Source organism: Lepus europaeus, chromosome 3 (assembly GCF_033115175.1).
Source record: "Lepus europaeus isolate LE1 chromosome 3, mLepTim1.pri, whole genome shotgun sequence".
Lineage (NCBI taxonomy): Eukaryota > Metazoa > Chordata > Mammalia > Lagomorpha > Leporidae > Lepus > Lepus europaeus.
Genome location: NC_084829.1, coordinates 152,300,549 through 152,325,329, shown reverse-complemented (window position 1 = coordinate 152,325,329; position 24,781 = coordinate 152,300,549). Strand labels below are relative to the sequence as shown.

General features: G+C 48.7%; 1 protein-coding gene and 1 pseudogene across 1 annotated transcript in view; both read right to left on the bottom strand.

Annotated features, from left to right (window-relative positions):
- Positions 1–24,781, bottom strand: part of AKAP12 (A-kinase anchoring protein 12) — a 113,611-nt gene that overhangs the window by 55,170 nt on the left and 33,660 nt on the right. The gene's annotated exons all lie outside the window — the stretch shown is intronic.
- LOC133756372 (COP9 signalosome complex subunit 3-like) lies at positions 1,918–3,259 on the bottom strand (annotated as a pseudogene).

Here is a 24,781-nt window from a genome sequence, read left to right as displayed (position 1 = left end):
TTCATTTGGGGCCAGCGCTGTGGCGCAGTGGGTGAGGCCACTGCCTGCAGTGCCAGCATCCCATATGGGCGCCGGTTCCAGTCCCGGCTGCTCCACCTCTGTTCCAGCTCTCTGCTATGGTCTGGGAAGGCAGTGGAAGATGGCCCAACTCCTTGGGCCCCTGCAGCCACATGGGAGACCTGGAGAAAGTTCGTGGGTCCTGGTTTTGGATCAGCTCAGCTCCAGCCGTTTGGGGAGTGAACCAGAGGGTAGAAGACACCTCTCTGTCTGTCTGTCTCTCTCTCTCCCCCCTCCCTCTTGCTTCCTCTGCCTCTCTGTAACTCTGCTTTCAAATAAATGAATAAATCTTTAAAAAAAAAAAACTCAGCATTCATTTATGTTTCTTATACATATAGGGTAGAGATAATTTTATACAAATTTTTAAAGATTTATTTTACTTATTAGAAAGGCAGAGTGACAGAGAGGGAGGAGAAGGGACAGAGCGAGAGAGAGAGAGAGAGATCTTCCATCTGCTGGTTTATTTCCCAAATGGCTGCAACAACTGGGGCTGGGCCAGGCCAAAGCCAGGAGCCTAGAACTCCATCCAGATTTCCTATATGGGTAGCAGGGGCCAAACCACTTGAGCATCTTCTGCTGCCTTCCTAGGCACATTAGCTGGGAGCTGGATCTCAAGTGGAGCAGCCAGGACTCGAACCAGCACTCATATAGGATGTATGTGAGCTTAGCTCACCATGCCACAACTCTCTCTGTCCCTCCCCCATTCAATATATTTAAAGGTTATTTGCATGAAACAAAGTTCCATGGTGACTTCTGTACCTGTAGTGTTCTGTCTGCACCTAGAAAGTTTGGGTTTTGGAGATTTCAGATTAGGATGCTCAACCTGTATTAGGATTTTGCTGTTTTGGGGGCTGGCACTGTGGCGTAGCGGGTAAAGCCACCACCCACAGTTCCAGCATCCTATATAGGCGCCGGTTCGAGTCCTAGCTGCTCCACTTCCAATCCATCTCTCTGCTATGGCCTGGGAAAGCAGTAGAAGATGGCCCAAGTCCTTGGGCCCCTGCACCCATGTGGGAGACCTGGAAGAGGCTCCTGGATTCGGATTTGGCCCAGCTCTGGGCGTTGCAGCCATTTGGACTCTGCCTCTCTGAACTCTGCCTTTCAAATAAATATATAAATTATTTTTTAAAAAATGTCTTTGCTGTCTTTATCATTCATTTGTTCTCAACAAGTGAATTATTTGTTCCATGTCCATTGTCCCCACCTGAGCAAAAGCTCCAAGAGTTTTTGCCTGCATCGTTCCTGATCTGCACTCAGCAGAACACATGTCAAATGACAAAAACCTCTAATCCTTCCAATTTCCTAGACCTGGGTGGAGAAAGAACAATTTATACAAAGATCTAAATGGGGGAGAGCTACCTGAAATTTTACTTCTCTTTTTTTTCTTTTTTCTAACCATGGAGGTATGGGAGAAACAGCAGACAGCACAGCATATACGAGACCTGGGTTGGAGACCAAGCACCCTTTAACTGTGGACTCTAATCACAAATTTAGACCAATGCCACCCCTGAAATGAAATAGTGTTAGGGGAAGCTCACTCTCTCTACACAGAAAGGCACTGAGCAGCCACTGTACGAGTCTTGGTCCACCTGATCAAATCAAGGCATACGTGCTATTCCACTTTTTCCCAGCCTTTATGTCACACTAAGGTGACCTTTATTTATTTTTAAACAAAATGGTAGATGTAATGCAATAACAACAATAATCTGAGGATGAACAAATCAATCCACAACAGACTTTGAAAATTCTTTTCCTTTCTTTGCAGAAAGAATGGTTGTCTTGAAAACACATAGGACTGAAGATGTCAGAACAAAACTTTAATTTTAGGGTGGAACAGGTCTGGTGCTCCCTATTGTCCTCCTAGCATTGGCCACTGGCCACCAGCCATGGGCACGGCCTCCCCTGTGGCCCAGGGCGGATGCAAGCTTCAAGAATAAGTGGGTGGGTTGTTTCCTGAACCGTCCTCTTGTGAGCCCATACTCTTGCACAAACTGGCCGCTCGTCCAGCTCTATGCACTTCAGCATCTCCTGATCCACGTGCTGGAGTATGGCTGGGTTGTTGTATTTCTCAGGATTGTCATGGAAACTGACCATCCCATCCATCTGATTAATACTTGCAAAAACTTCACCATCTTCTATCATGTGTAGAACATTGTTTTCTGCCTTGGGAGGGCCAGCGAGCTGCACACGACTCGCCATGTCTTGTAAGGACAGCGTTAGGAGGTCTGTGTCGGCCTCTGGATGTCCTTGTACAGCGACGACAGGCACTGCTTCACCAGCCACATGTTGTCTTGGCTGAACGCCTTGCTGTGCTTGTTCCCCAGGTTCCGGGGTTCTGAGAGGTTGTTGGTAAAATTAACTGTGCTAACTCATGGTAGGCACTGCTGAGAGTCTTAATGAATCCACCCACAGTCTGGGACGTATATTTTGGTAGCTGTTGCACTTTGCCAAGTAGTATCAAAGACACTAGAATGTACTTTCTATGTAATTCCAACATAGGCTGACGGCCATGGCAGGAGTGGTAATAACCTGTTCGTAGAAGCACAGCCCCGTGTAGATCACCCCTCCATAACAACAGTAACATAAGAAGTGCTCTGTGTCATAGGCTCCATTCTCTTGACAGATGTCCATCACGTCCACATCAAGATATGGAAGGGCAGGTTTAAAGATTTTGCCAAGGAGCCGGCGCTGTGGCACAGCAGGTTAACGTCCTGGACTGAAGTGCTGGCATCCCACATGGGCACAGGTTTGAGTCCCAGCTGCTCCACTTCCAATCCAGCTCTCTGCTATGGCCTGGGAAAGCAGTGGAAGATGGCCCAAGTGCTTCGGCTCCTGCACCCACGTGGGAGACCCAGAAGAAGCTTCTGGCTCCTGGTGCCTGGCTTTGGATTGGCACAGCTCCGATGTTGTGGCCAATTGGGGAGTGAACCATCCAATGGAAGACTCTCCCTCTCCCTCCCTCCCTCCCTCCCTTCTCTATGTATAACTCTGACTTTCAAATAAATAAATAAATCTTTAAAGAAAGATTTTGCCAACACACAGAGCTGGCAGAGGTCAGCATGTAGGCAGGTCAGCTGGTTCGTGTTCATCTGCATCTTGTCGATGGCTTGCTTAAGGATTCACAGGGGCTGCGTTCTTTCCACAAGTGTATGTGTGAGCTGATGGCAAAGCCCAGCCAAGGTGTCTGCTGCATGTTGAACGTGCTCCCCGCTACAAGGACCGATGGAAGGCTGAACCTGTGAGAACAGCATCTCGAAGTTGGGAACACTGCACACAGAAAACTTCACAAACCTTGAGCAAGAGCTGTCAGACACTGCTCACGAACTGCTCCAGGGCAGACACCACGTTTCCCCCCAGGCAGCCCGAGTGGCAGAGGCAGCTGGAGCAGCAAAAGGCGCTGCTCTGGGAAGAGGGGCTGCCGCGACCCACCTAACTTTGAAACACAGTTTCAAAGGAGATGCATTGGATTTGGGTCTTAGAGATGAGACGACAATGGAATCTAACCAATCAGACGCAGTTCTGTCCAGAACACACCTCATTAAGTCCAATCACACATTCATGTAGTCCAAGACACGGGTCACCACTACAGGCAAAAGGGCTATACAGCCTTGAACTAGACTTGGCCACAAGGAGAGGAAACAGTGACTGAAGACATGCAGGCTACTTTTTCTGGGGCTCTGTGTGGGTTCAGATGCTGAGATTGCAAAAGGAAGTTACCCGCGTGTAAGAATGGGCTCGTCAGTGATGCCCCAGGCCACATACACAGTAGCCAGGGCCATGTAGTACAGTGGGTCATCCATCAGCATGATGGCTGATGATTTTTTTTTTTTTTTTGACAGGCAGAGTTAGACAGTGAGAGAGAGAGAGAAAGAGAAAGGTCTTTCTTCCGTTGGTTCACCCCCAAAATGGCCGCTACGGCCGGCGCACTGTGCTGATCCAAAGCCAGGAGCCAGGTGCACTTCCTCCTGGTCTCCCATGTGGGTGCAGGCCACTGCACTCCCGGGCCACAGCAGAGAGCTGGACTGGAAGAGGAGTACCCGGGACAGAATCTGGTACCCCAACAGGGACTAGAACCCAGGGTGCCGACGCTGCAGGTGGAGGATTAGCCAAGTGAGCCACAGCGCTGGCCTTGCTGATGATTCTTTCCTTGGTTCCTTCCTTCCTTCCTCTCTTCCTCCTACTCACCCTCCCTTCCTTCATTTTCATGTATTTGAAAGGCAGAGTGAGAGACAGAGAGAAAGAGAGGGAGAGAGGGAGGGAGGGAGGCAGGAATGGGAGGGGGAGAGAAAGGGAGAGAAAGAGAGGGAGAAATCTTCTATCTGCTGGTTCACTTGTCAAATGGCCACAATGGCAGGAGCAGGGTCAGGTAGAAATCAGGAGCCTGAAACTCCATCTGGGTCTCCCATGTGGGTGCCAGGGACCAAGTACTTGGGTCATCTTCCACTGCTTTCCCAAGTGCACTAGCAGGAAGCTAGATCAGAAGTGGAGCAGCCAGAAACTCATGCCAGCCCTCCATACTGGATGGCAGTGTCACAAGTAAGAACTGTGTGCCACAACTCTGGCCCCTGAAATATTTTTATATGCTTTAAAATATGCAAATAGTTTTTAAAATTAAAATTAAACAAAATAAGATTGATAAAATGTCAAATACAGTCAAAGCTGGGTGACCGGCCATGAACATTCATCATATTCTTCTCTACTTTTGTGTATGCTTTGAAATTTTTCCGAAGAAAATGGTTTTCTTTTATGAAGTTTCTCACAGAGTTTAACTTTGGGGTACAGACAATAAAATCTGTACAAGTCAATGAAACGTCAATATAGTCAGTGAAGAGTTAATCGTTATCTATTTGAAATAGTGATATGTTTCATCCCTTGGTATTGATATAACTCCTAATTAGCTCACAGACCTAAGCAGTGCTAAGAGACTCAGGAACACATTTATAGCCCACGACTTTTAGAAAGGTGTAAGCCAATCTGTAAAAAACAACTATGAGGAAATCTTTCACTAGCAAAGTTTTCAGAGAGAAAAGAAACCGTTTATCAAATTTCAGAAGTGTGATCAAAACGCAGAGCCCAAAGCCCTCTCCAACCGCATGAAAATGAGAAGAGCACACATCCTGGGTGGCAGTGACTCTGGTGACCGCTGACTATCAGAAGTGCTTCTCTCTGAGAAAGTGAGCTTTAGCCATCTCCCTCCCATCCCCGTCTTCCTGGGGGCAGAGGAAACAGGGCCTCTTGTGCATGGCACCAAGTGCCAGCTCTCAAAACACGAACACCCAGAAGTTCTTTTTGTTGTTGTTAAAGATTTATTTATTTGAAAGGAAGGTTACGGTAGGGGTGGTGGGGGAATCTTTCATCCTCTGTTCACTCCCCAAAAGAAGCCAGGAGGCTGCAACTCCATCCGGGTCTCCCACGTGGACGGCAGGGGTGTTAGGACTTGGGCCATCCTCTGCGGCTTTCCCAGGTGCATCAGCAGGGAGCCGGATTGGAAGCGGAGCAGCCGGAACTCAAACTGGTGCTTATAGGGATGCCAGCTCCACAATGCCGGCCCCGGTCCAGGCAATTCCAACCTTTAAATCAAACCACTGCTGCTTGTGGTTTAGGATCGTTCTTTCCACCCATGCCTAGCACAACAAAGCCACCAGCAGCAGCAACAACAAAAGAAAACTCAACGCCACCAAAAACCTCCTTGCTGACTTGTGACATTAAACACGACTGAGCTCATCTGAAGGGCCCAGAGAAGGGGGAGGCAACTCCCAAAATCATCGAGAGTCACCGGGACTCCCCTGTCCCCAGACCCACACAATGGAAGCAGCAGCACCAACTACCGGCTGGACCTCTGCATCCTTCCGGTCCAGCTTGCAGGTGCTGGGCTCGTGAGACCTGACCTGTCGTTCAGCATCGCCCAACCCAGCGGCGCAAGTGAAAACCCTGACCCCTCCGCAACATTTATCCAATGTCTACACTTGATTGGCTTAGAGAAGTTTCGCCGTGTGGTCACTAGTTTCATCTGCTTAACCCCAGTGCCAACATTCTGATTTTCAGGATGCAAGGATGAATCTTGCTTTGTGGTGGTTTTTGTGAGATTCCACCAGGACGTACCATGGCCGGAAAGTGCAGAAGGTGATGGTGCAGCCCATCGTGTCTTACTCAGCATGACGGGACTGGAGGTTCAGGGCAGGCGAGAGCAGACTGGAGGGAGTCGCATCCCATGAGCCCCCAGGGCAGCCGAGCCTGGGAGAAAGCTTGGAGATCTCGGATTCAAGTGTGGCTCTGGGAATAGGGACTATGTGGATAGAGGGCTGTATCATTGGTGTTGACGAGTACATGAACCTCAGATTACATGATACAGAAGAGGTTCATTCTAAAACAAAGCCAAGAAAATGATTGGGTTGGATCATGCTAAAAGGAGATAATATTACTTTGCTACAAAGTGTCTCCAACTAGAAATGATCGATGAAGTGAGAAAATATTGAGAAGGCAATGTAGTGTTTTTTGGTTTGTTTTTTAGGTGCCCTTTTATTGGGAGTACAGGTCCAAACCACTTGTTCATACTGTTTTGATTACCATTATATTATTACAAGACAATAAATACTGTTAGGTTTTTACTTTTAAAAAAATTTGGGGGCTAGCACTGTGGCATAGCAGGTAAAGCCACTGCCTGCAGTGCTGGCATCCCATATGGGCACCGGTTCTAGTCCCAGCTGCTCTACTTCCAATCCAGCTCTCTGTTATGTCCTGGGAAAGCAGTAGAAGATAGCTCAAGTCCTTGGGCCCCTGAACACGCGTGGGAGACCCAGAGGAAGCTCCAGTCTCCTGGCTTCAGATCAGCACAGTCCAGCCATTGCAGCCATCTGGGGCGTGAACCATCCAATGGAAGACCTCTTTCTCTTCCTCTGTAACTCTAACTTTCAAATAAATAAAATAAATCTTTAAAAAAAAATCTTGTTTTGCTTTTGCTGTGGCAGTGCTTACTAGTTAAGGAATTTTCTGGAATGGTACACACTGCAGCGAGGGGATGGCCTCTGAGTAGCAGGTGCTCAAGAGTTTTCACACCAGACAGTCCTTGGCTGTTGTCTACACATCCCTTATTTCTCCTATTTCCTGTAATTTGAGTAAAATTCATGAAAATTAATGTAGTTTCAAAAGGAATAACCCAATTCACCTTTGGACATAAGAATAAACACTAAGAGAGGTCCACTATAATCATCAGCCTGCAAAGCTAATTTAATTCAATTGGGCACTAACTTCCAAAGTTTGTGGGAAAATGCAAATAGAGGTAAGTTTATGGCTCGGTGTTGTGGCACAGTGGTGAAGCCACCACCTGTGACGCAGGCACTGTTCAAGTCCTGGCTGCTCCGCTTCCCGTCCAGCTCCCTGCTAATATGCCTGCCTGGGAAAGCAGCAGCAGATGACCCAAGTACTTGGGCTCCTGCCACCCCTGTGATACCCAGATAGGGTTCCAGGTTCCTAGCTTCAGCCTGGCCCAGCACCAACTGTTGGTGGTCATTTGGGGAATGAATCAGCAGATGGACTGTCTCTGTCCATCTCTCTCTCTGTGTCTATACCTTTCAAATAAGTATGTTTTAAGAAAAAAATAAAAAAAGTAATTTTATGGAGCAGTATGTCATGCAGCTGTTAAGTAGCTACTTGGGATGCCCACATCTCGTATCTGAGTTCCTGAGTCTGGTCCCAGCTACTCCAATTCCAACCCAACTCCCTGTTAAGGACACCTCGGTAGGCTGCAGAAGATGGATGGAGTAGTTAGGTCGCTGCCACCCATGTGGGAGACCTGGATTAGTTTCCAGGCTCCTTGCTTCTGTCTGACCCAGCCATGAATATGAATACTGCAAGTACTGGAGAAGTGAACCAGTGGATGGAAGATCTTATCTGTCTCTGCCTTTCAAATAAAATGAAAAACTTCTGTAAAAATTAAAACATTATTTGAGTGGAAAAGAATTGGAAATCCAAGTGTATTATTTCATAATATGCATAAGCCATATATATTATTTTAATCACCCTTTATATGTATGAAGTACCCTTGTGTTCAAATATTCGAACTGAGTGCATTAGAAAATAATGTATCTCACATCCTTAAGTAAAGTCTATAGGACTTGGCCACTGCAGGTAAACTCATTTCATTAGGAATGCTGTCTATAAATTAAACTTCTAAATCTAAAATCTAAAGCATTTTTCAATCTGATTTCCAAGAATACCAGTAGAGGAGCTGCCTCGACACCAGCATACCAGGCATCACGTGAGAAGTATTCCATGCACAGCTCAGCTTGGGAAAGTGTCTAGACAGAGTTAAGCAGATCTGCTAAGACCTTAAAAGCTCTGAAATGTGTGTTCTGAACTCCTAGGGAGGAAATCACTACAGCATTTTCTCAAATGATCTGCCCATAGGACACTTTGTGAGCCACATCTGTTAACACCCCTGCTACTAAAGAAACCATGATACGTGCAGTATGCTTTAACACACATTTCAGCTAAGTATTCCCCTGCTTTAAAAAGTTATAGCTGTTTTTAAAAGTATTAAAACTCCTGGGTTCTGTGGGAAAGTATGCAAAAGAAAACACAGAACTCTAAATCCAGTTAGGTGGGAGATCAACCATGCTGATTTCAGGCAAAGGGAATTTATAAGATCTCTGCTTGAGATGAGGAGATAAAAAGCACTACCTATCCACAGCAGTGACCCACAGGGGACACGGGGCTACCAGAATTCCACTCCCCAAACGCTTCCCTTGTAACGTTAGCCTGCAATGCCCGTGACACTGAGGGCCGCGCTACTTAGGACAGAGACGTGGCTGTGGTTTGACTGTTAGCTGGAGTGCACTGCCAGATAGGTGGCCTCCATGATCAAACTGGGTGGCTTTGTTAGGAGAGTCACCAATGCACGTGCTTCTTCCTGCCACATGAGCTCGGTGTCCCCTTGGGACTCTGCTAGCGAGAACGCCATTGCCAGACAACGCCCGACCTTGGACTGTGAAGCTCCAAAACCTGGAGCTGAAATAAACCTCTCTCCTTCCTCAATAGCCCACGTCAGGTATTTTGTTACAGTAACGGAATGCTCAATAAACACAACAGGAAGAACCGTGTGACTCCCAGGCCACGCCTCTGACACCACCACACTCCTCTGCATGGACGTTGTGCACACAGGAACTACAGGACACGGGTGCCTGTGGTCACCCCTGAAATGTGTCAGCTCTCCTGGGGCTGCGGCGCTAACACTCCTGGTTAAGAACCACTGCTGTCCATCTCACAGAGCCAAGAACTTTCAGAACTCAAAGAATTGCTCCTTCTGTTTGTTTGTTTTCAAGATTTTTATATTTGAAAAGCAGAGTTACAGAGAAAGAAGGAGAGACAGACACAAAGTTGGGGGGGAAGGTCTTCCAGCTGCTGGTTCACCCCCCAAATGGCCACAACACCTGGGGCTAGGCCAGGTTGAAGCCAGAAGCCTGAAACTCCAGCCAGGTCTCCCATGGGCCATCTTCCGCTGCTTTCTCAGGCGCATTAGCAGGGAGTTGGTTTGGAAGTGGAGCAGCCGGGTCTCAAACCAGCACCCATATGGGATGCCAGTGTCACGGTTGGCTCCTTAACCTGCTACACCACAATGCCTGCCAGAAGAACTTTTTCATCCCCCAACTTGCCTTACACCAGGAAGACGCACCCTTATTTCTATTATGCTGGATCTATGAGACAGCCCATCAGACAGCTTCCTATTCGAGCAAATGATGGCTGAACTTGGGAGACATGACGAAGCAATGCTACAATTCAGAGTCTTGTGTTAAAGACAACACCAAGCTCCCCTTTCGCATTACTAATGCCCTCCTTAAAGTTCAAGGCAATGCTGAAGTTCCACGTCTGACAGTACAGCAAGCATCTAACATTTCCTGGGTCACTGTTTGACTCCGGATCTCAGATCTCATCAAGGCAGACAGAGGCAGACCCCGAGAGCTTCACACCCTGGTGCCAGGGCCTTCATCAGGAAAGTCTCGGGTAAATTTTCCCCACTTCTGAGCCCTCAAGCCTCCAAGCTGTCCATGGCACATCAAATGCCAACATGACCCCCTCAGCCTCCACCAATTCCAAATGCAAAACAAGCAACATGTCACTGAGAAGAGCTAAAGCAATGACAATGAGTAGCCTCGAAGCACAAACTGCATTCAGACACAGTTCTAATAACTCCGGCAGCTTCCACGGCTGGTTCCTTTGGAGGCTCTGCGCCAGAGAATTCTACACGGTTTCCATCTGCCTCCTGTTCCAGAGAATTCTACACGGTTTCCATCTGCAGCAGGCATAGAGTCGAGATCCAGATTCCCGCTTAACGGCTGCACACCACACTTACTCTCACAGCAAGTGGCTGCTTCTCTCCAAGGGATCTGCCATTGGGTGGTAGAATAATTACAACACATCCCTGTTTAGGAATTTGATAATAAAATATGTTTTGAAATCTACTGCATGTCACAGAAAGGCTAAATAGTTTCTTAGCCTGATGGAGAAACAATTTCAACAAAGCAAGAAACTAGCATCTCAAGCTTAGAATTTAAAGTTCAAAAAATTTTAGATGCTGACATTATTTCTTCTGCTCAAAGGTGTGTCCCTAAAACATGGGTGTCAGAAACTCTACCATGGAGGGATTCAGACATGCAGAATATACACACATGGTGCCGAAATCTGGCACAACCATCTCCTGCTTATGGGAGAGGAAGCAGAGACAGGCAAGGGAGAGACACAAGAGGGTCTCTCTCTCTCTAAGGTTTTTTAAAATTTATTTGAAAGGCAGAACTGCAGAGAGGAGGAGAACGGGGGGAGGGGGGGATCTTGGCTGCAAAGGCTGGGGCTGGGCTAGATGGAAGCTCCCTCTAGGTCTCCCATGTGAGTATAGGGTCCCAAATACTTGGCCATTTTCTGCTGCTTTCGCAGGTGCATTAGCAGGGAGCTGGATTGGAAGTGGAACTAAGTCTCGAACCGGTACCCATATGGGATGCTAGCGCCGCAGGTGGAGGCTTTACCTGCTATGCCATAACACTTTCCCCAAGACGGTTTCTTATAAAATGATCTTCTGGAGTGAGCAATCAGCCTAGTGTCAAAACATCGTTAAAATGCCAGTGTCCTAATTTGGAGTCCTGGCTCCAGCTCCGGACTCCAACTTCCTGCTAATGCAGACCCTGTGAGGCAGTGGTGACCGGTCAAGTAATTGGATTCCTGCCACCCACGTGGGAGAGAGACCTGGATTAAGTTCCCAGCTCCTGGTTTCAGCTCCAGCCCAGTTCTGGCCATTGTAGGCAAGTTGGAGAGTAAACCAGCTTTCTCTCTCTCTCCCTCTCTGTGTGTGTGTGTAAATTATCTATTTTTTTCCCATCTGAGACACACACACACACAAACCCTCTCCTCCCAGGGACGTCTGTCTGTCGTAAGCAGCCCAAGATGTTATAAGCAGCCCAAGATAGCTTGCAGCAGCACCTCTCAGGTTCATGTTGACGGCTGCAGAACAGAGACAGGGGAACAGATATTTCCTCTTTGACCAACACAAGCAAAGCATTGTTTAATTAGAAAGATAATGGAGACCACTGGCAAAGTTAAATATGCACATGGCCCAGGTGCAAATTCAGCAGCTATACTGCCTTTGAACCACACTGCTTTAAATGATTCTGATTTCTTTTTAAACCCAGTTAGAATTTATTGACCACCCCTTTGCTATTTCAATCTTTAAAAGATTTATTTATTTATTTGAAAGGCTGAGTTACAAGGGAGGGGTGGAGCAGAAAGGGAGAAGAGAGATTTCATGCTCTGGCCACAACAGCTGGGGCCTAGCCAGGCCAAAGCCAGGAGCCAGATCTTCTTCCTGGTCTCCCATGTGGTGGTAGGCACCCAAGTACTTGGGCCATCTTCTGCTGCTTCCAAACACATTAGCTGGGAGCTGGATTAGAAATGGAGCACCTGGGACTCGAACTGACACTCATAAGGGATGCTGGCATCCCAGGCAGCAGCTTAACCTGCTACACCACAAAATGGGCCCCTGCTATTTCAATTTTAAGTCTGTGTACTATTTGACTGAAAAGGAAAATGAACATGGGGCCAGCATTGTGATGCAGCAAATTAAGCGGCCTGTGAAGTCTGTATCCCTTATCAGAGTGCCTGTTCCTGTTCTGGCTGTTCCACTTCCAATCCAGCTCTCTACTAAAGTGCCTGGGAAAGCAACAGAGAATACTCCAAATACTTGGGCCCTTACCACCCACATGGAAGACCCAGATGGAGTTCCTGGCTCCTGGTTTCAGCCTGACCCAGCCTGGGCAGTTGTGGTCATTTAGAGAGAACCAGCAGATGGAAGATCTCCCTTTCAGTTTCTCCCTTTTTCTGTCACTCTGCCTTCCAAATAAAAAATAAATCTTCAAAAAGAAAAAAATGAACAAGCAAAATTGCTTGTTTTATTTGCAACAGAATGCACTTAATTTGTAAAGATGGCCATCTAAGATGATGTGATTTAGCCAAAAATCAACAGTTGCTGTACCATAATCTCCTACTCCAAATATTTCTAGCACAATCACAGAAAAACTTAGGTTACAGAATGGAAAAAAAAAAAGCAGTAAATTACTAATCCTCAAAGAGCCACGCCATGATTGCTAAAAGGCGCCATGGCCTGCCTGCCGAATTCTAAACGGCTTTTCAATTGATTAACAGTGTCTGCCTCACATCTGCTCCACTCTGGAGCCCACCAAGCAGGGCCTCACCGCCAGACCTCTCCTGGCTGCAGTGTCCAGCATGGAAGAGAGGAAGAGGTCAGTCATCTGGCCAGCCTCAGAGCTCCGTGAAGCCACCCCAAGGGAGTTTGCAAAATGCCTCCTTATATGTAAAACAAAACAAAACAAAAACTAAAGAAAGCTGCCCACACCCCACGACATGGATTATTTAATAAAGTCATCAAACATCGAGCTCTCATAATGGACTGGCTGATGCCATTCTGGTGAATCCATTTAGGGTCTGTGGATGGTTAATAGCAAAATCAAAATGATAAATTGAAATGGGCTTCTCTGACGTGTGTGCTGAGCTCTGCGCTCCATGGAATTGAAATGCCTGCTGCACACCAAGCAAATAGTGGCGAGACTCCAGTCCCAAGGATGCTCGGGCACCGCCAGTGTCCATCAGTCAGTCTGCTCGGGAGGAAACAGACAACCCAGGTGCACTGACTCATAAGAGGCGGCTAACAGCAGGAGCCGCTCGTGGGCTGGAAATTATGAGATGATCCAGGTTTCTCCGCACCAGCACAGTGCCAGCACAGAGACTAGAAGGAGCCCAAGCTGCCATGAGACCCATGGGGAGAAAACCCCAGCTTAGCCACTTGCTGGCTATGAGGCAGCTCAGCAAATTGCTCATCCTCTGAGCCTCAATTTGTTCATCTATAAAATGGGGAAACAATGCTTCTGCAGGGTCCTTGCTGTAGCCACACTCCAAACCAACAAAGTCAGAACCTCTCTCAAGGAGAGAGATCGGCAGAGGTTGATGGTTTTAAGGCCCCAGAGACTTGGTGCCAACAGGACAACTGGTGAATGGGACATTGGATGAGGCCATTTGCAGGAACCGGAAACCAGCTCTCAAAATGAAAGCAGATCCGAATGCGGAGGCAGGGAGGTTTCTAGGAGACCCAGAGTGAGCAATGCTAAGGTGGAGGAGGGGAGGTTATTTGCTGGGGGCTTGAGAAGTAACACAAGAACCTGGTGAAGAGGGCCACTGCTGTGGCACAGCAGGTTAAGCTGCCGCTTGGGACACCGGCATCTCACAGGGGAGCGCACCAGTTTGAATCCTGACAGCTTGGCTTCTGATCCAGCTCCCTGCTAATGCACCTGGGAAGACAGTGGAAGATGGCCCAAGTCCTTGGGTCCCTGCCACCCACGAGGGAGATCTGGATGGAGTTCCTGGCTCCTGGCTTCTAACTGGCCCAGCCCAGCTGATTGGGGAGTAAAACATCGGATGGAAGATTCTCTCTCTCTCTCTTCCCCAACCCCCTTTCTCTGGATTTCAAATAAATGAATTAATCAATTAAAAAAAATAAATATTTAAAAGGAAACTGTTGGCCGGCGTCGTGGCTCACTAGGCTAATCCTCTGCCTGCGGCGCCGGCATTCCAGGTTCTAGTCCCGGTCGGGGCGCCAGATTCTGTCCCGGTTGCCCCTCTTCCAGGCCAGCTCTCTGCTATGACCCGGGAAGGCAGTGGAGGATGGCCCAAGTGCTTGGGCCCTGCACCCGCATGGGAGGCCAGGAGGAAGCACCTGGCTCCTGGCTTCGGATCAGCGCAGTGTTGGCCATAGTGGCCATTTGGGGAGTGAACCAACGGAAGGAAGACCTTTCTCTCTGTCTCTCTCTCTCACTGTTTAACTCTGCCTGTCAAAAAAAAAAAAAAAAAAAAAAAAAAAGGAAACTGTTGATGCCTGGGAGCAAACCACCATGGAGGGGGATAGGAGAAGAAGGTGGCATTCAGGAAATAAACAGACCTGGCGGAGCGCTAACTGAACGCTGATACTCGCTGCCAGGGTCGATCTGCTTGTCTTGGGTTTTCCTCTGCCAGCACCCAGCAGTGTGCATGTACCTGTGGAGAACAGGCTGCAGAGCTGGGTGACGGATGTGACAGCTGGCATCTCTCCATGACATCTGGCCGAGTTCAGCCTGGGATTTAGTTCTTCCAGGTGTCCAACTGATACCCCAGCGAACTAGCGGAGGCCCCCCCACCCAGCCCTCCCTGGAGGGTGCAAAGATGGCATTGGCCTTCACAGACAACGGCCAGTGTTCCCATCCCACAAATGGCCCTAATCAGGCCAGCTGAACTCAGCGGAGAAGGAATTCAGTGACAGTCCTTGAAGTATTAGCAGGTGCTAAAATGATGTTTCCTGCAAAGAAAACACATTCTTCAGTCTGCACCGGAAGCTTCCAAGCCACCGTGCTCACAGGCCTCTTCCCAGCCAATGCCCAATCTGAAAGTGGATGTCAGCCACAGCGCGCTAGCCTTCTCGCTGCCCTCGGAGGCGGGAGCCACAGTCGGGGTCACACACCAGAGAGTCCCCAAGCTAGGCACGCTCAGCCTTTGCTTTCAATGAGCTGAGTGCAGCCCATCACCAAAACGTCATGAGTGTTAGGGATATCTGGGCAGCTTCACCCTCACTTACCAATTCAGCCTGCCACAGCACCCCCATGCAAGAGCTCTGGGGCTCCCCTCTTGCAGCTCGGCCTGGGCTGCACATATCTCTTTATTTCAAACTTTTCTTTCTATTTTTTTTTTTTTTTTTTTTTTGAGAGGCAGAGAGACGGGGGTGGGGGTGGGGAGGGGAGATAAAGGGAGCGTGAACTCCCATCCTCTGCGTACTCCCCAAACTCTTGCAAGGGCCCTGGGCCAAGGCCTTAGTCAACTCAGTCCAGGCCTCCCACATGGGTGCCGGGAACTTGAGCCATTACCATTGCCTCCCGGGGTCTGCATTGGCAGGGGGCTGAAGTCAGGAGCTGCAGCCAGCTAAGAACCCAGGTACTCTGACACGGGACCTAGGCTCTTCACCCCTACACCGAATTCTCACCACCAATCGAGTCCTGCTCACAGTGCCTGGATAGAACAATGCAACTCTGCAGCCTTCGTTTATTTTCTTGGGTTTTTTTTTTTTTTTTTTTTGACAGGCAGAGTGGACAGTGAGAGAGAGAGAGAGAGAGACAGAGAGAAAGGTCTTCCTTTTTGCCGTTGGTTCACCCTCCAATGGCCACTGCGGCTGGCGCATCTCGCTGATCCGAAGCCAGGAGCCAGGTGCTTCTCCTGGTCTCCCATGGGGTGCAGGGCCCAAGCACTTGGGCCATCCTCCACTGCACTCCCTGGCCACAGCAGAGAGCTGGCCTGGAAGAGGGGCAACCGGGATAGAATCCGGTGCCCCGACCGGGACTAGAACCCGGTGTGCCAGCGCCACAAGGCGGAGGATTAGCCTGTTGAGCTGCGGCGCCGGCCTGTATTTTCTTGGTTTTTTAAAAATTATTCAGAGGCGCCTTTCCGGGAAGCCGACACGACGGCGGAAGTGGACCTTCGGCAAGTTCACCTACCGCGGCTGGACGCCTCCCACGAGCAGCTCAAGCAGCCGTGCAGCACCGGGCGGCAGCTGGGCCGGGGCCTGCGGTGGAAGCAGCACTCGCTCCTGAGGTGCCGCCCATGGAGAAGCCAGCGGTGGTGCAGACGCACCTGCGGGACGTGATCGCCCTGCCCGAGATGGTGGGCAGCGTGGTGCGCGCGTACAACGTCAAGACCTTCAGCCAGGCGAGCTCAAGCCAGAGATGATCGGCCACCACCTGGGCGAGTTCTCCATCACCCACAAGCCCGTGCCGGCCGGACCCATTTCCCTAGATAGTCCTCAATAAAGGCGCCGGTTCCTATATGTGTGTGTGTGCGCGTGTGTGTATCCAGGGGCAGGCATTTGGCACAGAGATTAAGTTGCTGCTTGGGATGCCTGCATCCCATATCAGAGTGCCTGGTTTGAATCACAGCAACTCTACTTTTAACCCAGCTTCTTGCAAATGCACACCCTGGGAGGTAGCAGGTAGCAGCCCCAGGACTCCTGCTACCCATGTGGAGACCCACATAGAGTTCTGGGATCCTAGCTTCAGCCTGACCCAGCTCTGGCTGTTGCAGGCATTTGGGGAATGAACTACCACACAGAAGATCTTGCCTTCCGTCTCTCGGTCTTTCAAGTAAAAATGAAAATAAATAAGTAAAATTTAATTATTTAGCAAAGAAGTCAGTGTATCCACCCATTAACTTTCTAATATCAGATGAAACACTACTTGAGGAAAAATGAAAAGTGTCGCTAAAGAAACAGACACTAATACATAAGCAAATGCTCCAAAAAGCGCTGCCTGATTAAAAATGCATTTGCAGTCTTGCCATGTACAATGCATTTGTGTAGGATCTGGACGCTGTATCACCATCTCTCTCAACATCAGGGGTGGAGACGCGCAGCTTGAATCTTAATCTGTTCTCAGGGGCTGGCTGGTGCAGGTTATTTTGGGAAAGGTTATGATTATGGCCTTGCTATTAGTCTCTCATGGCACATTTAAAAGATTCTGATTATTTGTAATCTGCTGCAAATTTAATAAAGAAAAAATAAAATTTATGTCCTGTAATGCCTAGTAAAAAATAAAAAATTATCCAGAAAGATACACCCCCAGGAGAAGAAAGCACTCGCAGTAAGTAGTTTAGTTACGACTTGAATATAAGCAATCCAAGAGCATTTTCCACTACAAAAGGAATCATTAATCTAATTTATAAATCATAAGTTACAGTTCTCAAAATAGCTGTCAGAGCTGCCAGCTATTTTAGAGAACAACTTGACATGCCATTAATACCTTAATTCTTAGCTTTATCAGTAAGACAGACCAAGTCTCCTTCTGCACAAAAACACACTCAATTCGTTAAGACATTAATTTAGGAAAAATTCATGCAGCTCTCCCAAAGCATATGGGGGAAGGGTGGAGTTGGGATAAGGGGTGGAGGTGGGAAGAGTGATGTACTCCAAGCCTAATGAAAATATGAATTAAATATTTCAGGTGTCCTTTGTGATCCTAAATTATAACTTTATTAACTCTGGAATAGCATTTCATTTATTCTGGCACTCATGGTTGGAAAGGTTGGTCTGCACAGTGTGTTTGTGATTTAACCAAATATATCTACCCCCATCTTTGCCACCAACAATCGTAGGACCTTGGTCGAGTCAATGGCAGTAGCTTTGCCTCCTGTTTGATTGTTTTTCTCTGTAAAATAGACAACCCAAGCTCTCCTGGGCTCTGAACTGCACTCTTCTCTGTATCAGAGAATATCTTGTTCAGGACAAGATGGGAGAGCTGCTCTGCTTTTACTCCTGGACAAGAATACAAAGTGGTTTGGGTAGTCCAGACCTGCATAAATACAAATAATGGACATCACCATGGAGATGGCTCATTTCTCAATGACTTGGTTCAAAACCTGAAAGAAAATTCCACGGTTTCACGAAGTATAGGCTTTTTTTTTTTTTTTTTAAGATCTATTTATTTGTTTGAAAGAGTAACAGAGAGGCAGAGGCAGAGAAAGGGAGATCTTCCATCCTCTGGTTCACTCCCCAAATGGCCAAATGGCCATAATGGTCAGAGGGGGGCCAATCCAAAGCCAGAAGCCAGGAGCCAGGAGCTTCTTCTGCATCTCCCATGCAGGTGCAGGGGCCCAAGGACTTGGAACATCCCCCACTGCTTTTCCATGCACATTAACAGGGAGCTGGATGGAAAGTGGAACAGCCGGGACTTGAACCGGAGCCCATACGCTAGCTTTACCTGCTACGCCCCAGTGCCAATCCCCAAGAAGTAGAGGCTTTTAATTGCTAGTGGAATAGTCTCCAAAAATACTCACATCTGAGCAAGCAAAAAGGGAGAGCTTTGTTTTGTAGAATTTTTTTTTTCATTTATTTTATTTATTTGACAGACAGTGAGATTAGAAAGCTCGAGACAGCCAGCCAGCTAGACAGACAGACAGAGAGACCTCACACCTGCTGATTCACTCCCCAAGTGCCTGCAACAACAGCTGAGGCTGGGCCAGGCCAAAGCCAGAAGCCAGCAACTCAACCCAGGTCTTCCTTGTGGGTGGCACGAGCCATCACCAGTGCGTGCATTGGGAGGAAGCTGGAGTCTGGAGTGCAGCCAGGACTCAAACACCAAGCACTCAAACACTCTGATACGGGATACGGGCATCGCAAGCAGCATCTTAACCACTACGCCAAATGCCCACTCCTGTTTTCCTGTTCAAGAATGCAAGCCCACACTTCATCTAACTAGGGACAGTACGTCCTTGCGAAGTGGCAAGGTCTTCTTGGAAATGCCTTCCCCGAGCTGCTACTGATCTTGGACCTTCAAAGCCATCAAAAGGAAATGTATTTGTACAGTAAGAGCAGAGGTGGGGAGGCGGGTGCCAGCTTCCCCTGCTCACTTCCTCTGAAACACAAACAGCCCTTTCAGCTCAGTGCTGTTCCTAAAGCAAGCTTCCTTCTCTGGGGAAGAGTGGCCCCTAAGCAAATGCCCAATCAGTGACTCAGTCTCGAGACTTCACGGCACAGCAGGTTAAGCCGCTGCATCCCACAAGAGTGCAGGTTTGAGTCCCGCTCTTCCAATTCTGGGAAAACAGCAGATGATGGCCCAAGTGCTTGGACCCCTGCCACCTACATGGGAGACCTGGATGGACTTCCAGTCTCCTGGCTTTGGCTTGGCCCAGCCCCTGCCATTGTGGCCATGTGGGGAGTGACCATGGGTGGAGATTTCTTGCTCTCTTTCTTTCTGTCTGTCTCTCCCTCTCTCTGTACCTTGGCCTTTCAAATACATAAATAATCTTAAAGAAAAAAAAAAAAGAGACACACACACATACACAAACACACACAAAATGTAGTTTTCCAACATGCACCTCTTGGCAAGGCAAAAAATAGCAAACTGGATAACGCAAATCATTGCCAAGACAGGAAAACAGCCATTCAGTATCCATTCATAAAACAGTTTTGAGGCTGGAAAGTTTTTATATCAATCAGGTCAGAAAATATCCTGTAAAACTGCTTTCAGTGTCTCTGGGGAGGGAGGGGACTTACCTGCCTGAGCACGAAGGTTTCCATCGTGGAGCCTTAGCCTTCTGTGCTCCTCTGCTTCCTGCATGGTAACTGCTCCTGAGATGGTCAGGTGGCTCACGGGCCTGAAGCCCGGTCCTCAGCGTGGCAGTGCTGAGAAGGCAGGACGCTCTAGGAGGTGGGGCCTAAACTCTGCATCAACCCATTCAATATGAAATAGACAAACCAGCATCAAGAGCTAAGACCTAGGGGCTTGTGTCATGGTATAATGGCTAAGTTGCTGCCTGTGATGCTGGCATCTCATGTGGGAGCTGGCTCGTGTCCTGGCTGCTCCACTTTCAACCTAGCTCTGTGCTAATGGCCTGGGAAAGCAGCAGAAGATGGCCCAAGTGCTTGGGCCCCAGCATACATGTGGGACACCTGGATAAAGCTCCTGGCTCCTGGCTTCAGCCTGGCCCAGTGCTGGCCATCACAGCCATTTAGGGAGTGAACCGGCAGATGGATGAGCAATCTTTGTCTCTCCATCTCGTTCTATAACTCTTTCAAAATAAATAAAAATATCTTTTTAATATATAAGTATATATATAATATATAAGTAGGTCCTGAGGATGTTGCCCTAGGGGCCAAGGAGTGAGTTAATTCTCACAAGAGCACATTGTAGGGCCACCCTACACAGTTTGCCCATTCTGTACAAGGCCAGATTCCTTTCTGCTTGTCAGCCATGCTGTGACATAGTCGGGAGTACTGCTGTACCACACTGTGTAGCTCCTCCAGCCACCAGAAGAATGGCCAAATAAACCCCTTTTCTTTCTTTCTTTTTTAAATATTGTATTTATTTATTTATTTATTTGAAAGGTAGAGTAACAGACAGAGGGAGGGAGAGATAGAGAGAGATGTCTTCCCTCTGCTGGTTCACTCCCCAAATGGCCGCAACAGCCTAAGCAGAGCCAATCCGTAGCCAGGAACCAGCACTTGGGCCATCTTCTACTGCTTTCCCAGGCCGTGGCAGAGAGCTGGATTGGAAGTGGAGCAGCTAGGACTTGAACCAGCACCCATATGGGATGGTGGCACCTCAGGAGGAGGCTTAGCTTACTACACCACGGCGCTGGCCCCAACCCCTTTTCTTTCTAAGTTACCAGACCTCAGGCATTGGGTGATAGAGCAGAAAGAAAGTGCCTGAATAATACAATGCGGACCACTACACACTCCTGCCACATCTGATGGTTCCTTCTCTTCGCTGATCTCCTACATTCACTCTGTGCAGCTTCTGAGTCTCCATTGCTGTTCACAAGCCCTACCCCTACTGTATGTTCCCGACATCATTCAACACTTGATTAACCCCTGTGATGAGAAGCATCAAATCAAAAGTAAGCCCCAACACATCTGAGACCAAAAGCAATGATATGCAATATTCAACAGGGATGGATCCTTGTTAACTGTATTGATATCAGAAGGTGCCCAGTAAGAAGTGAGTTTTGAGCTGGGTCTTGCTGGGCAAAACTACCAAGGGCAGGAAGAAGAGAAAGACATTAGCTGTGTTGCTTTTTATCTCAGGCCAGGCATGGCAGAGGGTGCAGTGTCGGGGTGAAGCCAAGGAGCAATGCTAATAGCAGGATTCAGTTTGCAGGGTGAAATCACTTTGTGCGTGTAGAATGGTGTACACAGCTGTTAATGTGTGTTCAAGGAAGTCAGAACAGCGACTACATGTTGGACAGCAACAACTGGAAGGAGCTACAGGAGGCTTAGAAGGCACTGGTTGCTTTCTACATCACCTGAGCGGGGAGACAGTTCTGTGCCTGTGTTCACTATGTAAGAATTCAGAAAGCTAGGGGCACTTAGCCTAGCGCTTAAGACATCCATGGCCCATATCCAAGTGCGTGGGAGTGATTTCTGGCTCCAGCTCTTGTTTCCAGCTTCCTGCTCATGGAGATCCCTGGAAGCAGCAGTGGAAGCTCAAATTCTTGGGTCTCTGTACCCACGTGGGAGATCTGGATTGAGCTCCCAGCTCCTCGCTCTGGCCTCAGCCCAGCCCTAGGCATCAGTGGGCATCTGAGAGTGAACCAGCAATAGAAGACCTATCTCTCTCTCTCTCTCTCTCTCTCTCTCTCTCCTTTTGCCTCTCTGTAACTCTGCCTTTCAAATAAATAACCTTTAGAAAAATAAATAAATAAATGGAGCCCAACCTCCTTTAAAAAAAAAAAAAAAGATAGAGTTAGACAGTGAGAGAAACAGAGAGAAAGGTCTTCCTTCCGTTGGTTCACCCCCCAAATGGCCGCCATGGCCGGCACGCTGTGCCAATCCGAAGCCAGGAGCCAGGTGCTTCTCCCGGTCTCCCATGCGGGCAAAGGGCCCAAGCACTTGGGCCATCCTCCACTGCACTCCTGGGCCACAGCAGAGAGCTGGACTGGAAGAGGAGCAACCGGGACAGAATCTGGCGCCCCAACCGGGACTAGAACCTGGGGTGCCGACGCTGCAGGCAGAGGATTAGCTTAGTGAGCCACAGCGCCGGCCCCCAACCTCCTTTTTATACCATCACCTCTCACCACCCTCTTTTGTAATGGCTTAGTCCCGAGATACCAAGTCAAAAAGACATCTTCAATGTTCTCTCATAAACATTTGTTCACGGCCGGCGCCGTGGCTCAACAGGCTAATCCTCCACCTTGCGGCGCTGGCACCCCGGGTTCTAGTTCCGGTCGGGGCACCGGATTCTGTCCCGGTTACCCCTCTTCCAGGCCAGCTCTCTGCTATGGCCCAGGAGTGCAGTGGAGGATGGCCCAAGTGCTTGGGCCCTGCACCCCATGGGAGACCAGGAGAAGCACCTGGCTCCTGGCTTCGGAACAGCTCGGTGCACCTGCCTCAGCGGCCATTGGAGGGTGAACCAACGGCAAAGGAAGACCTTTCTCTCTGTCTCTCTCTCTCTCACTGTCCACTCTGCCTGTCAAAAAAAAAAAAAATTGTTCACAACAAGAATTCAGGCTACACTGGGGATGTCAATAAGATCTAAGCCAACATAAACACTCGATACACTCCATGAGGGTGGGGACAGCATTGCTCTTACACATCTGGCACTCAAACATCGGACACTGTCAATAATTACCAAATTCAAGTCTGAGCAGCCTGAACTTGAAGAGCCACCAGAAACTAATAACATAACCGTGATGCAGACAGCAGGGAAAGGACCATCAAGTTAACAGACTGCAAGAATTAGGGGGAAAGCAATTGCTTCAAATAACGCACATGAGCAGTAATGCCGCTAGACCCAGGAACAGAGCCCCTAACTACACAGAACCCCAGACTGGCCCTCTGTTACCTGCCCGCTACCTTCACAGGAACCAGCAGCGCAAACCTACCTGAAATGAAAATCCCCCCTGCTCCAAGGACCCAGGATTGTGGCCTCCCCAGGGCCTGTGCATGCCTCTCCCCTAAGCACCCCTAGAGCAGAGGGGCAGCCAAAAGGCATCTTTTTCAGTGGAGTTTGGGAGCTAGAAAATCCAATGCATGAGCTGGAGGTCCCTCAAGGTATAGAAGCAGCCAGGAGTGGAAACCAAAAAGGGCAAGAGGACAGGCCGGAGGCTGCCACTCCGGCATCACACACCCCAGCAGGGAAGGACCAGGCATCTAAAGAGTCGAATTCCAGACTTGGCCTTCTGGGTGGTGGTGACGGCTTCACTGTCAACCATGGTGAAGAGAACATTGACTTCACGGTTTGTTAGCTTGCTTTATAGTGTTCCAATAGTGTGCCAGATGGCGGGTGTGTCTTCATTTGTAGCCTTGCCCTGGGTTTCCCAAATCTTAAGGGTGAATCTGCGTGAGGGTCCAACCTAGGGTATAAGCAACCAAGCCGTAATGAAAGAGTGAGCACACTCTGCTATAGCGTTAGTCTGCAGAGGGAAATGGCATTGTCCCTGCTGCCGGACCACCAGGTTTCCCACTCAGGCTCCATTTACTGGAGCCGTGTGACCTTAGGCAACCTGATTCACCAGTTAGGCTGTGCCTCAGTTTCCCCAACTATAAAATGGGAATAACAGACCACCAGTCCTTAAGTCTCTCTTTCTCTCTCTTTTTTTTTCCCACAGGCAGAGTGGACAGTGAGAGAGAGAGACAGAGAGAAAGGTCTTCCTTGTGCCGTTGGTTCACCCTCCAATGGCCGCCGCGGCCAGCACACTGCGACCAGCGCACCGCGCTGATCCGAAGGCAGGAGCCAGGTGCTTCTCCTGGTCTCCCATGGGGTGCAGGGCCCAAGGACTTGGGCCATCCTCCACTGCACTCCCAGGCCACAGCAGAGAGCTGGCCTGGAAGAGGGGCAACTGGGACAGAATCTGGCGCCCCAAGCGGGACTAGAACCTGGTGTGCCGGCGCCGCAAGGCAGAGGATTAGCCTATTGAGCCACGGCGCCGGCCCCCTTAAGTCTCTTAAAAGGATTCCAGGGCCAGCATCGTGGCATACGGGCAAAGCTGCCACCTGCAAAGTCAACATACCATATGGTCACTGGTTCCAGTCCTGGTAGCTCCACTTCCAATCCAGCTCTCTGCTGATGCGGCTGGGAAAGCAGCAAAAGACGGCCCAGGTCTTTGGGCCCCTGCACCCCTGTGGGAGACCTGGAAGAATCTACGAGCTCCTGGCTTTGGTCTGGGACAGCCCCAGTCATCGCAGCCATTTGGGCAGTGAAGGAAGAGATGGAAGATTTCTGTGTGTGTGTTTTGTGTGTGTAAATCTGCTTTTCAAATAAATAAAAATAAATATTTATTTAAAAAAAAGAGGATTCCATGTGTTAATATATGTGAAGTGTCTGAAGCAACCTCCGAAAAACATAGTAAGCATTACAGAAATTGTGTTAAAGAACAAATGTGTGTAGAGGAAAGAAAGGAGCCACAGGAAATCAGGTTCCAGTCTCACACACAATACCTAAAACTCAAGCCTTAAAACTATCATATCACCAAGACACAATGAGTTAAGACTGAGACTTTGTCTGGAACCCTGATCCCAATGGAGGGAACTTCTTTTTTTTTTTTTTTTTTTAATTATTTATTTTGTCTGAAATTCAGAGTTACACAGAGAGAGAAAGAGGCAGAGAGAGAGAGGTCTTCCATCTGCTGGTTCACTCCCCAGTTGGCCACAATGGCTGGAGCT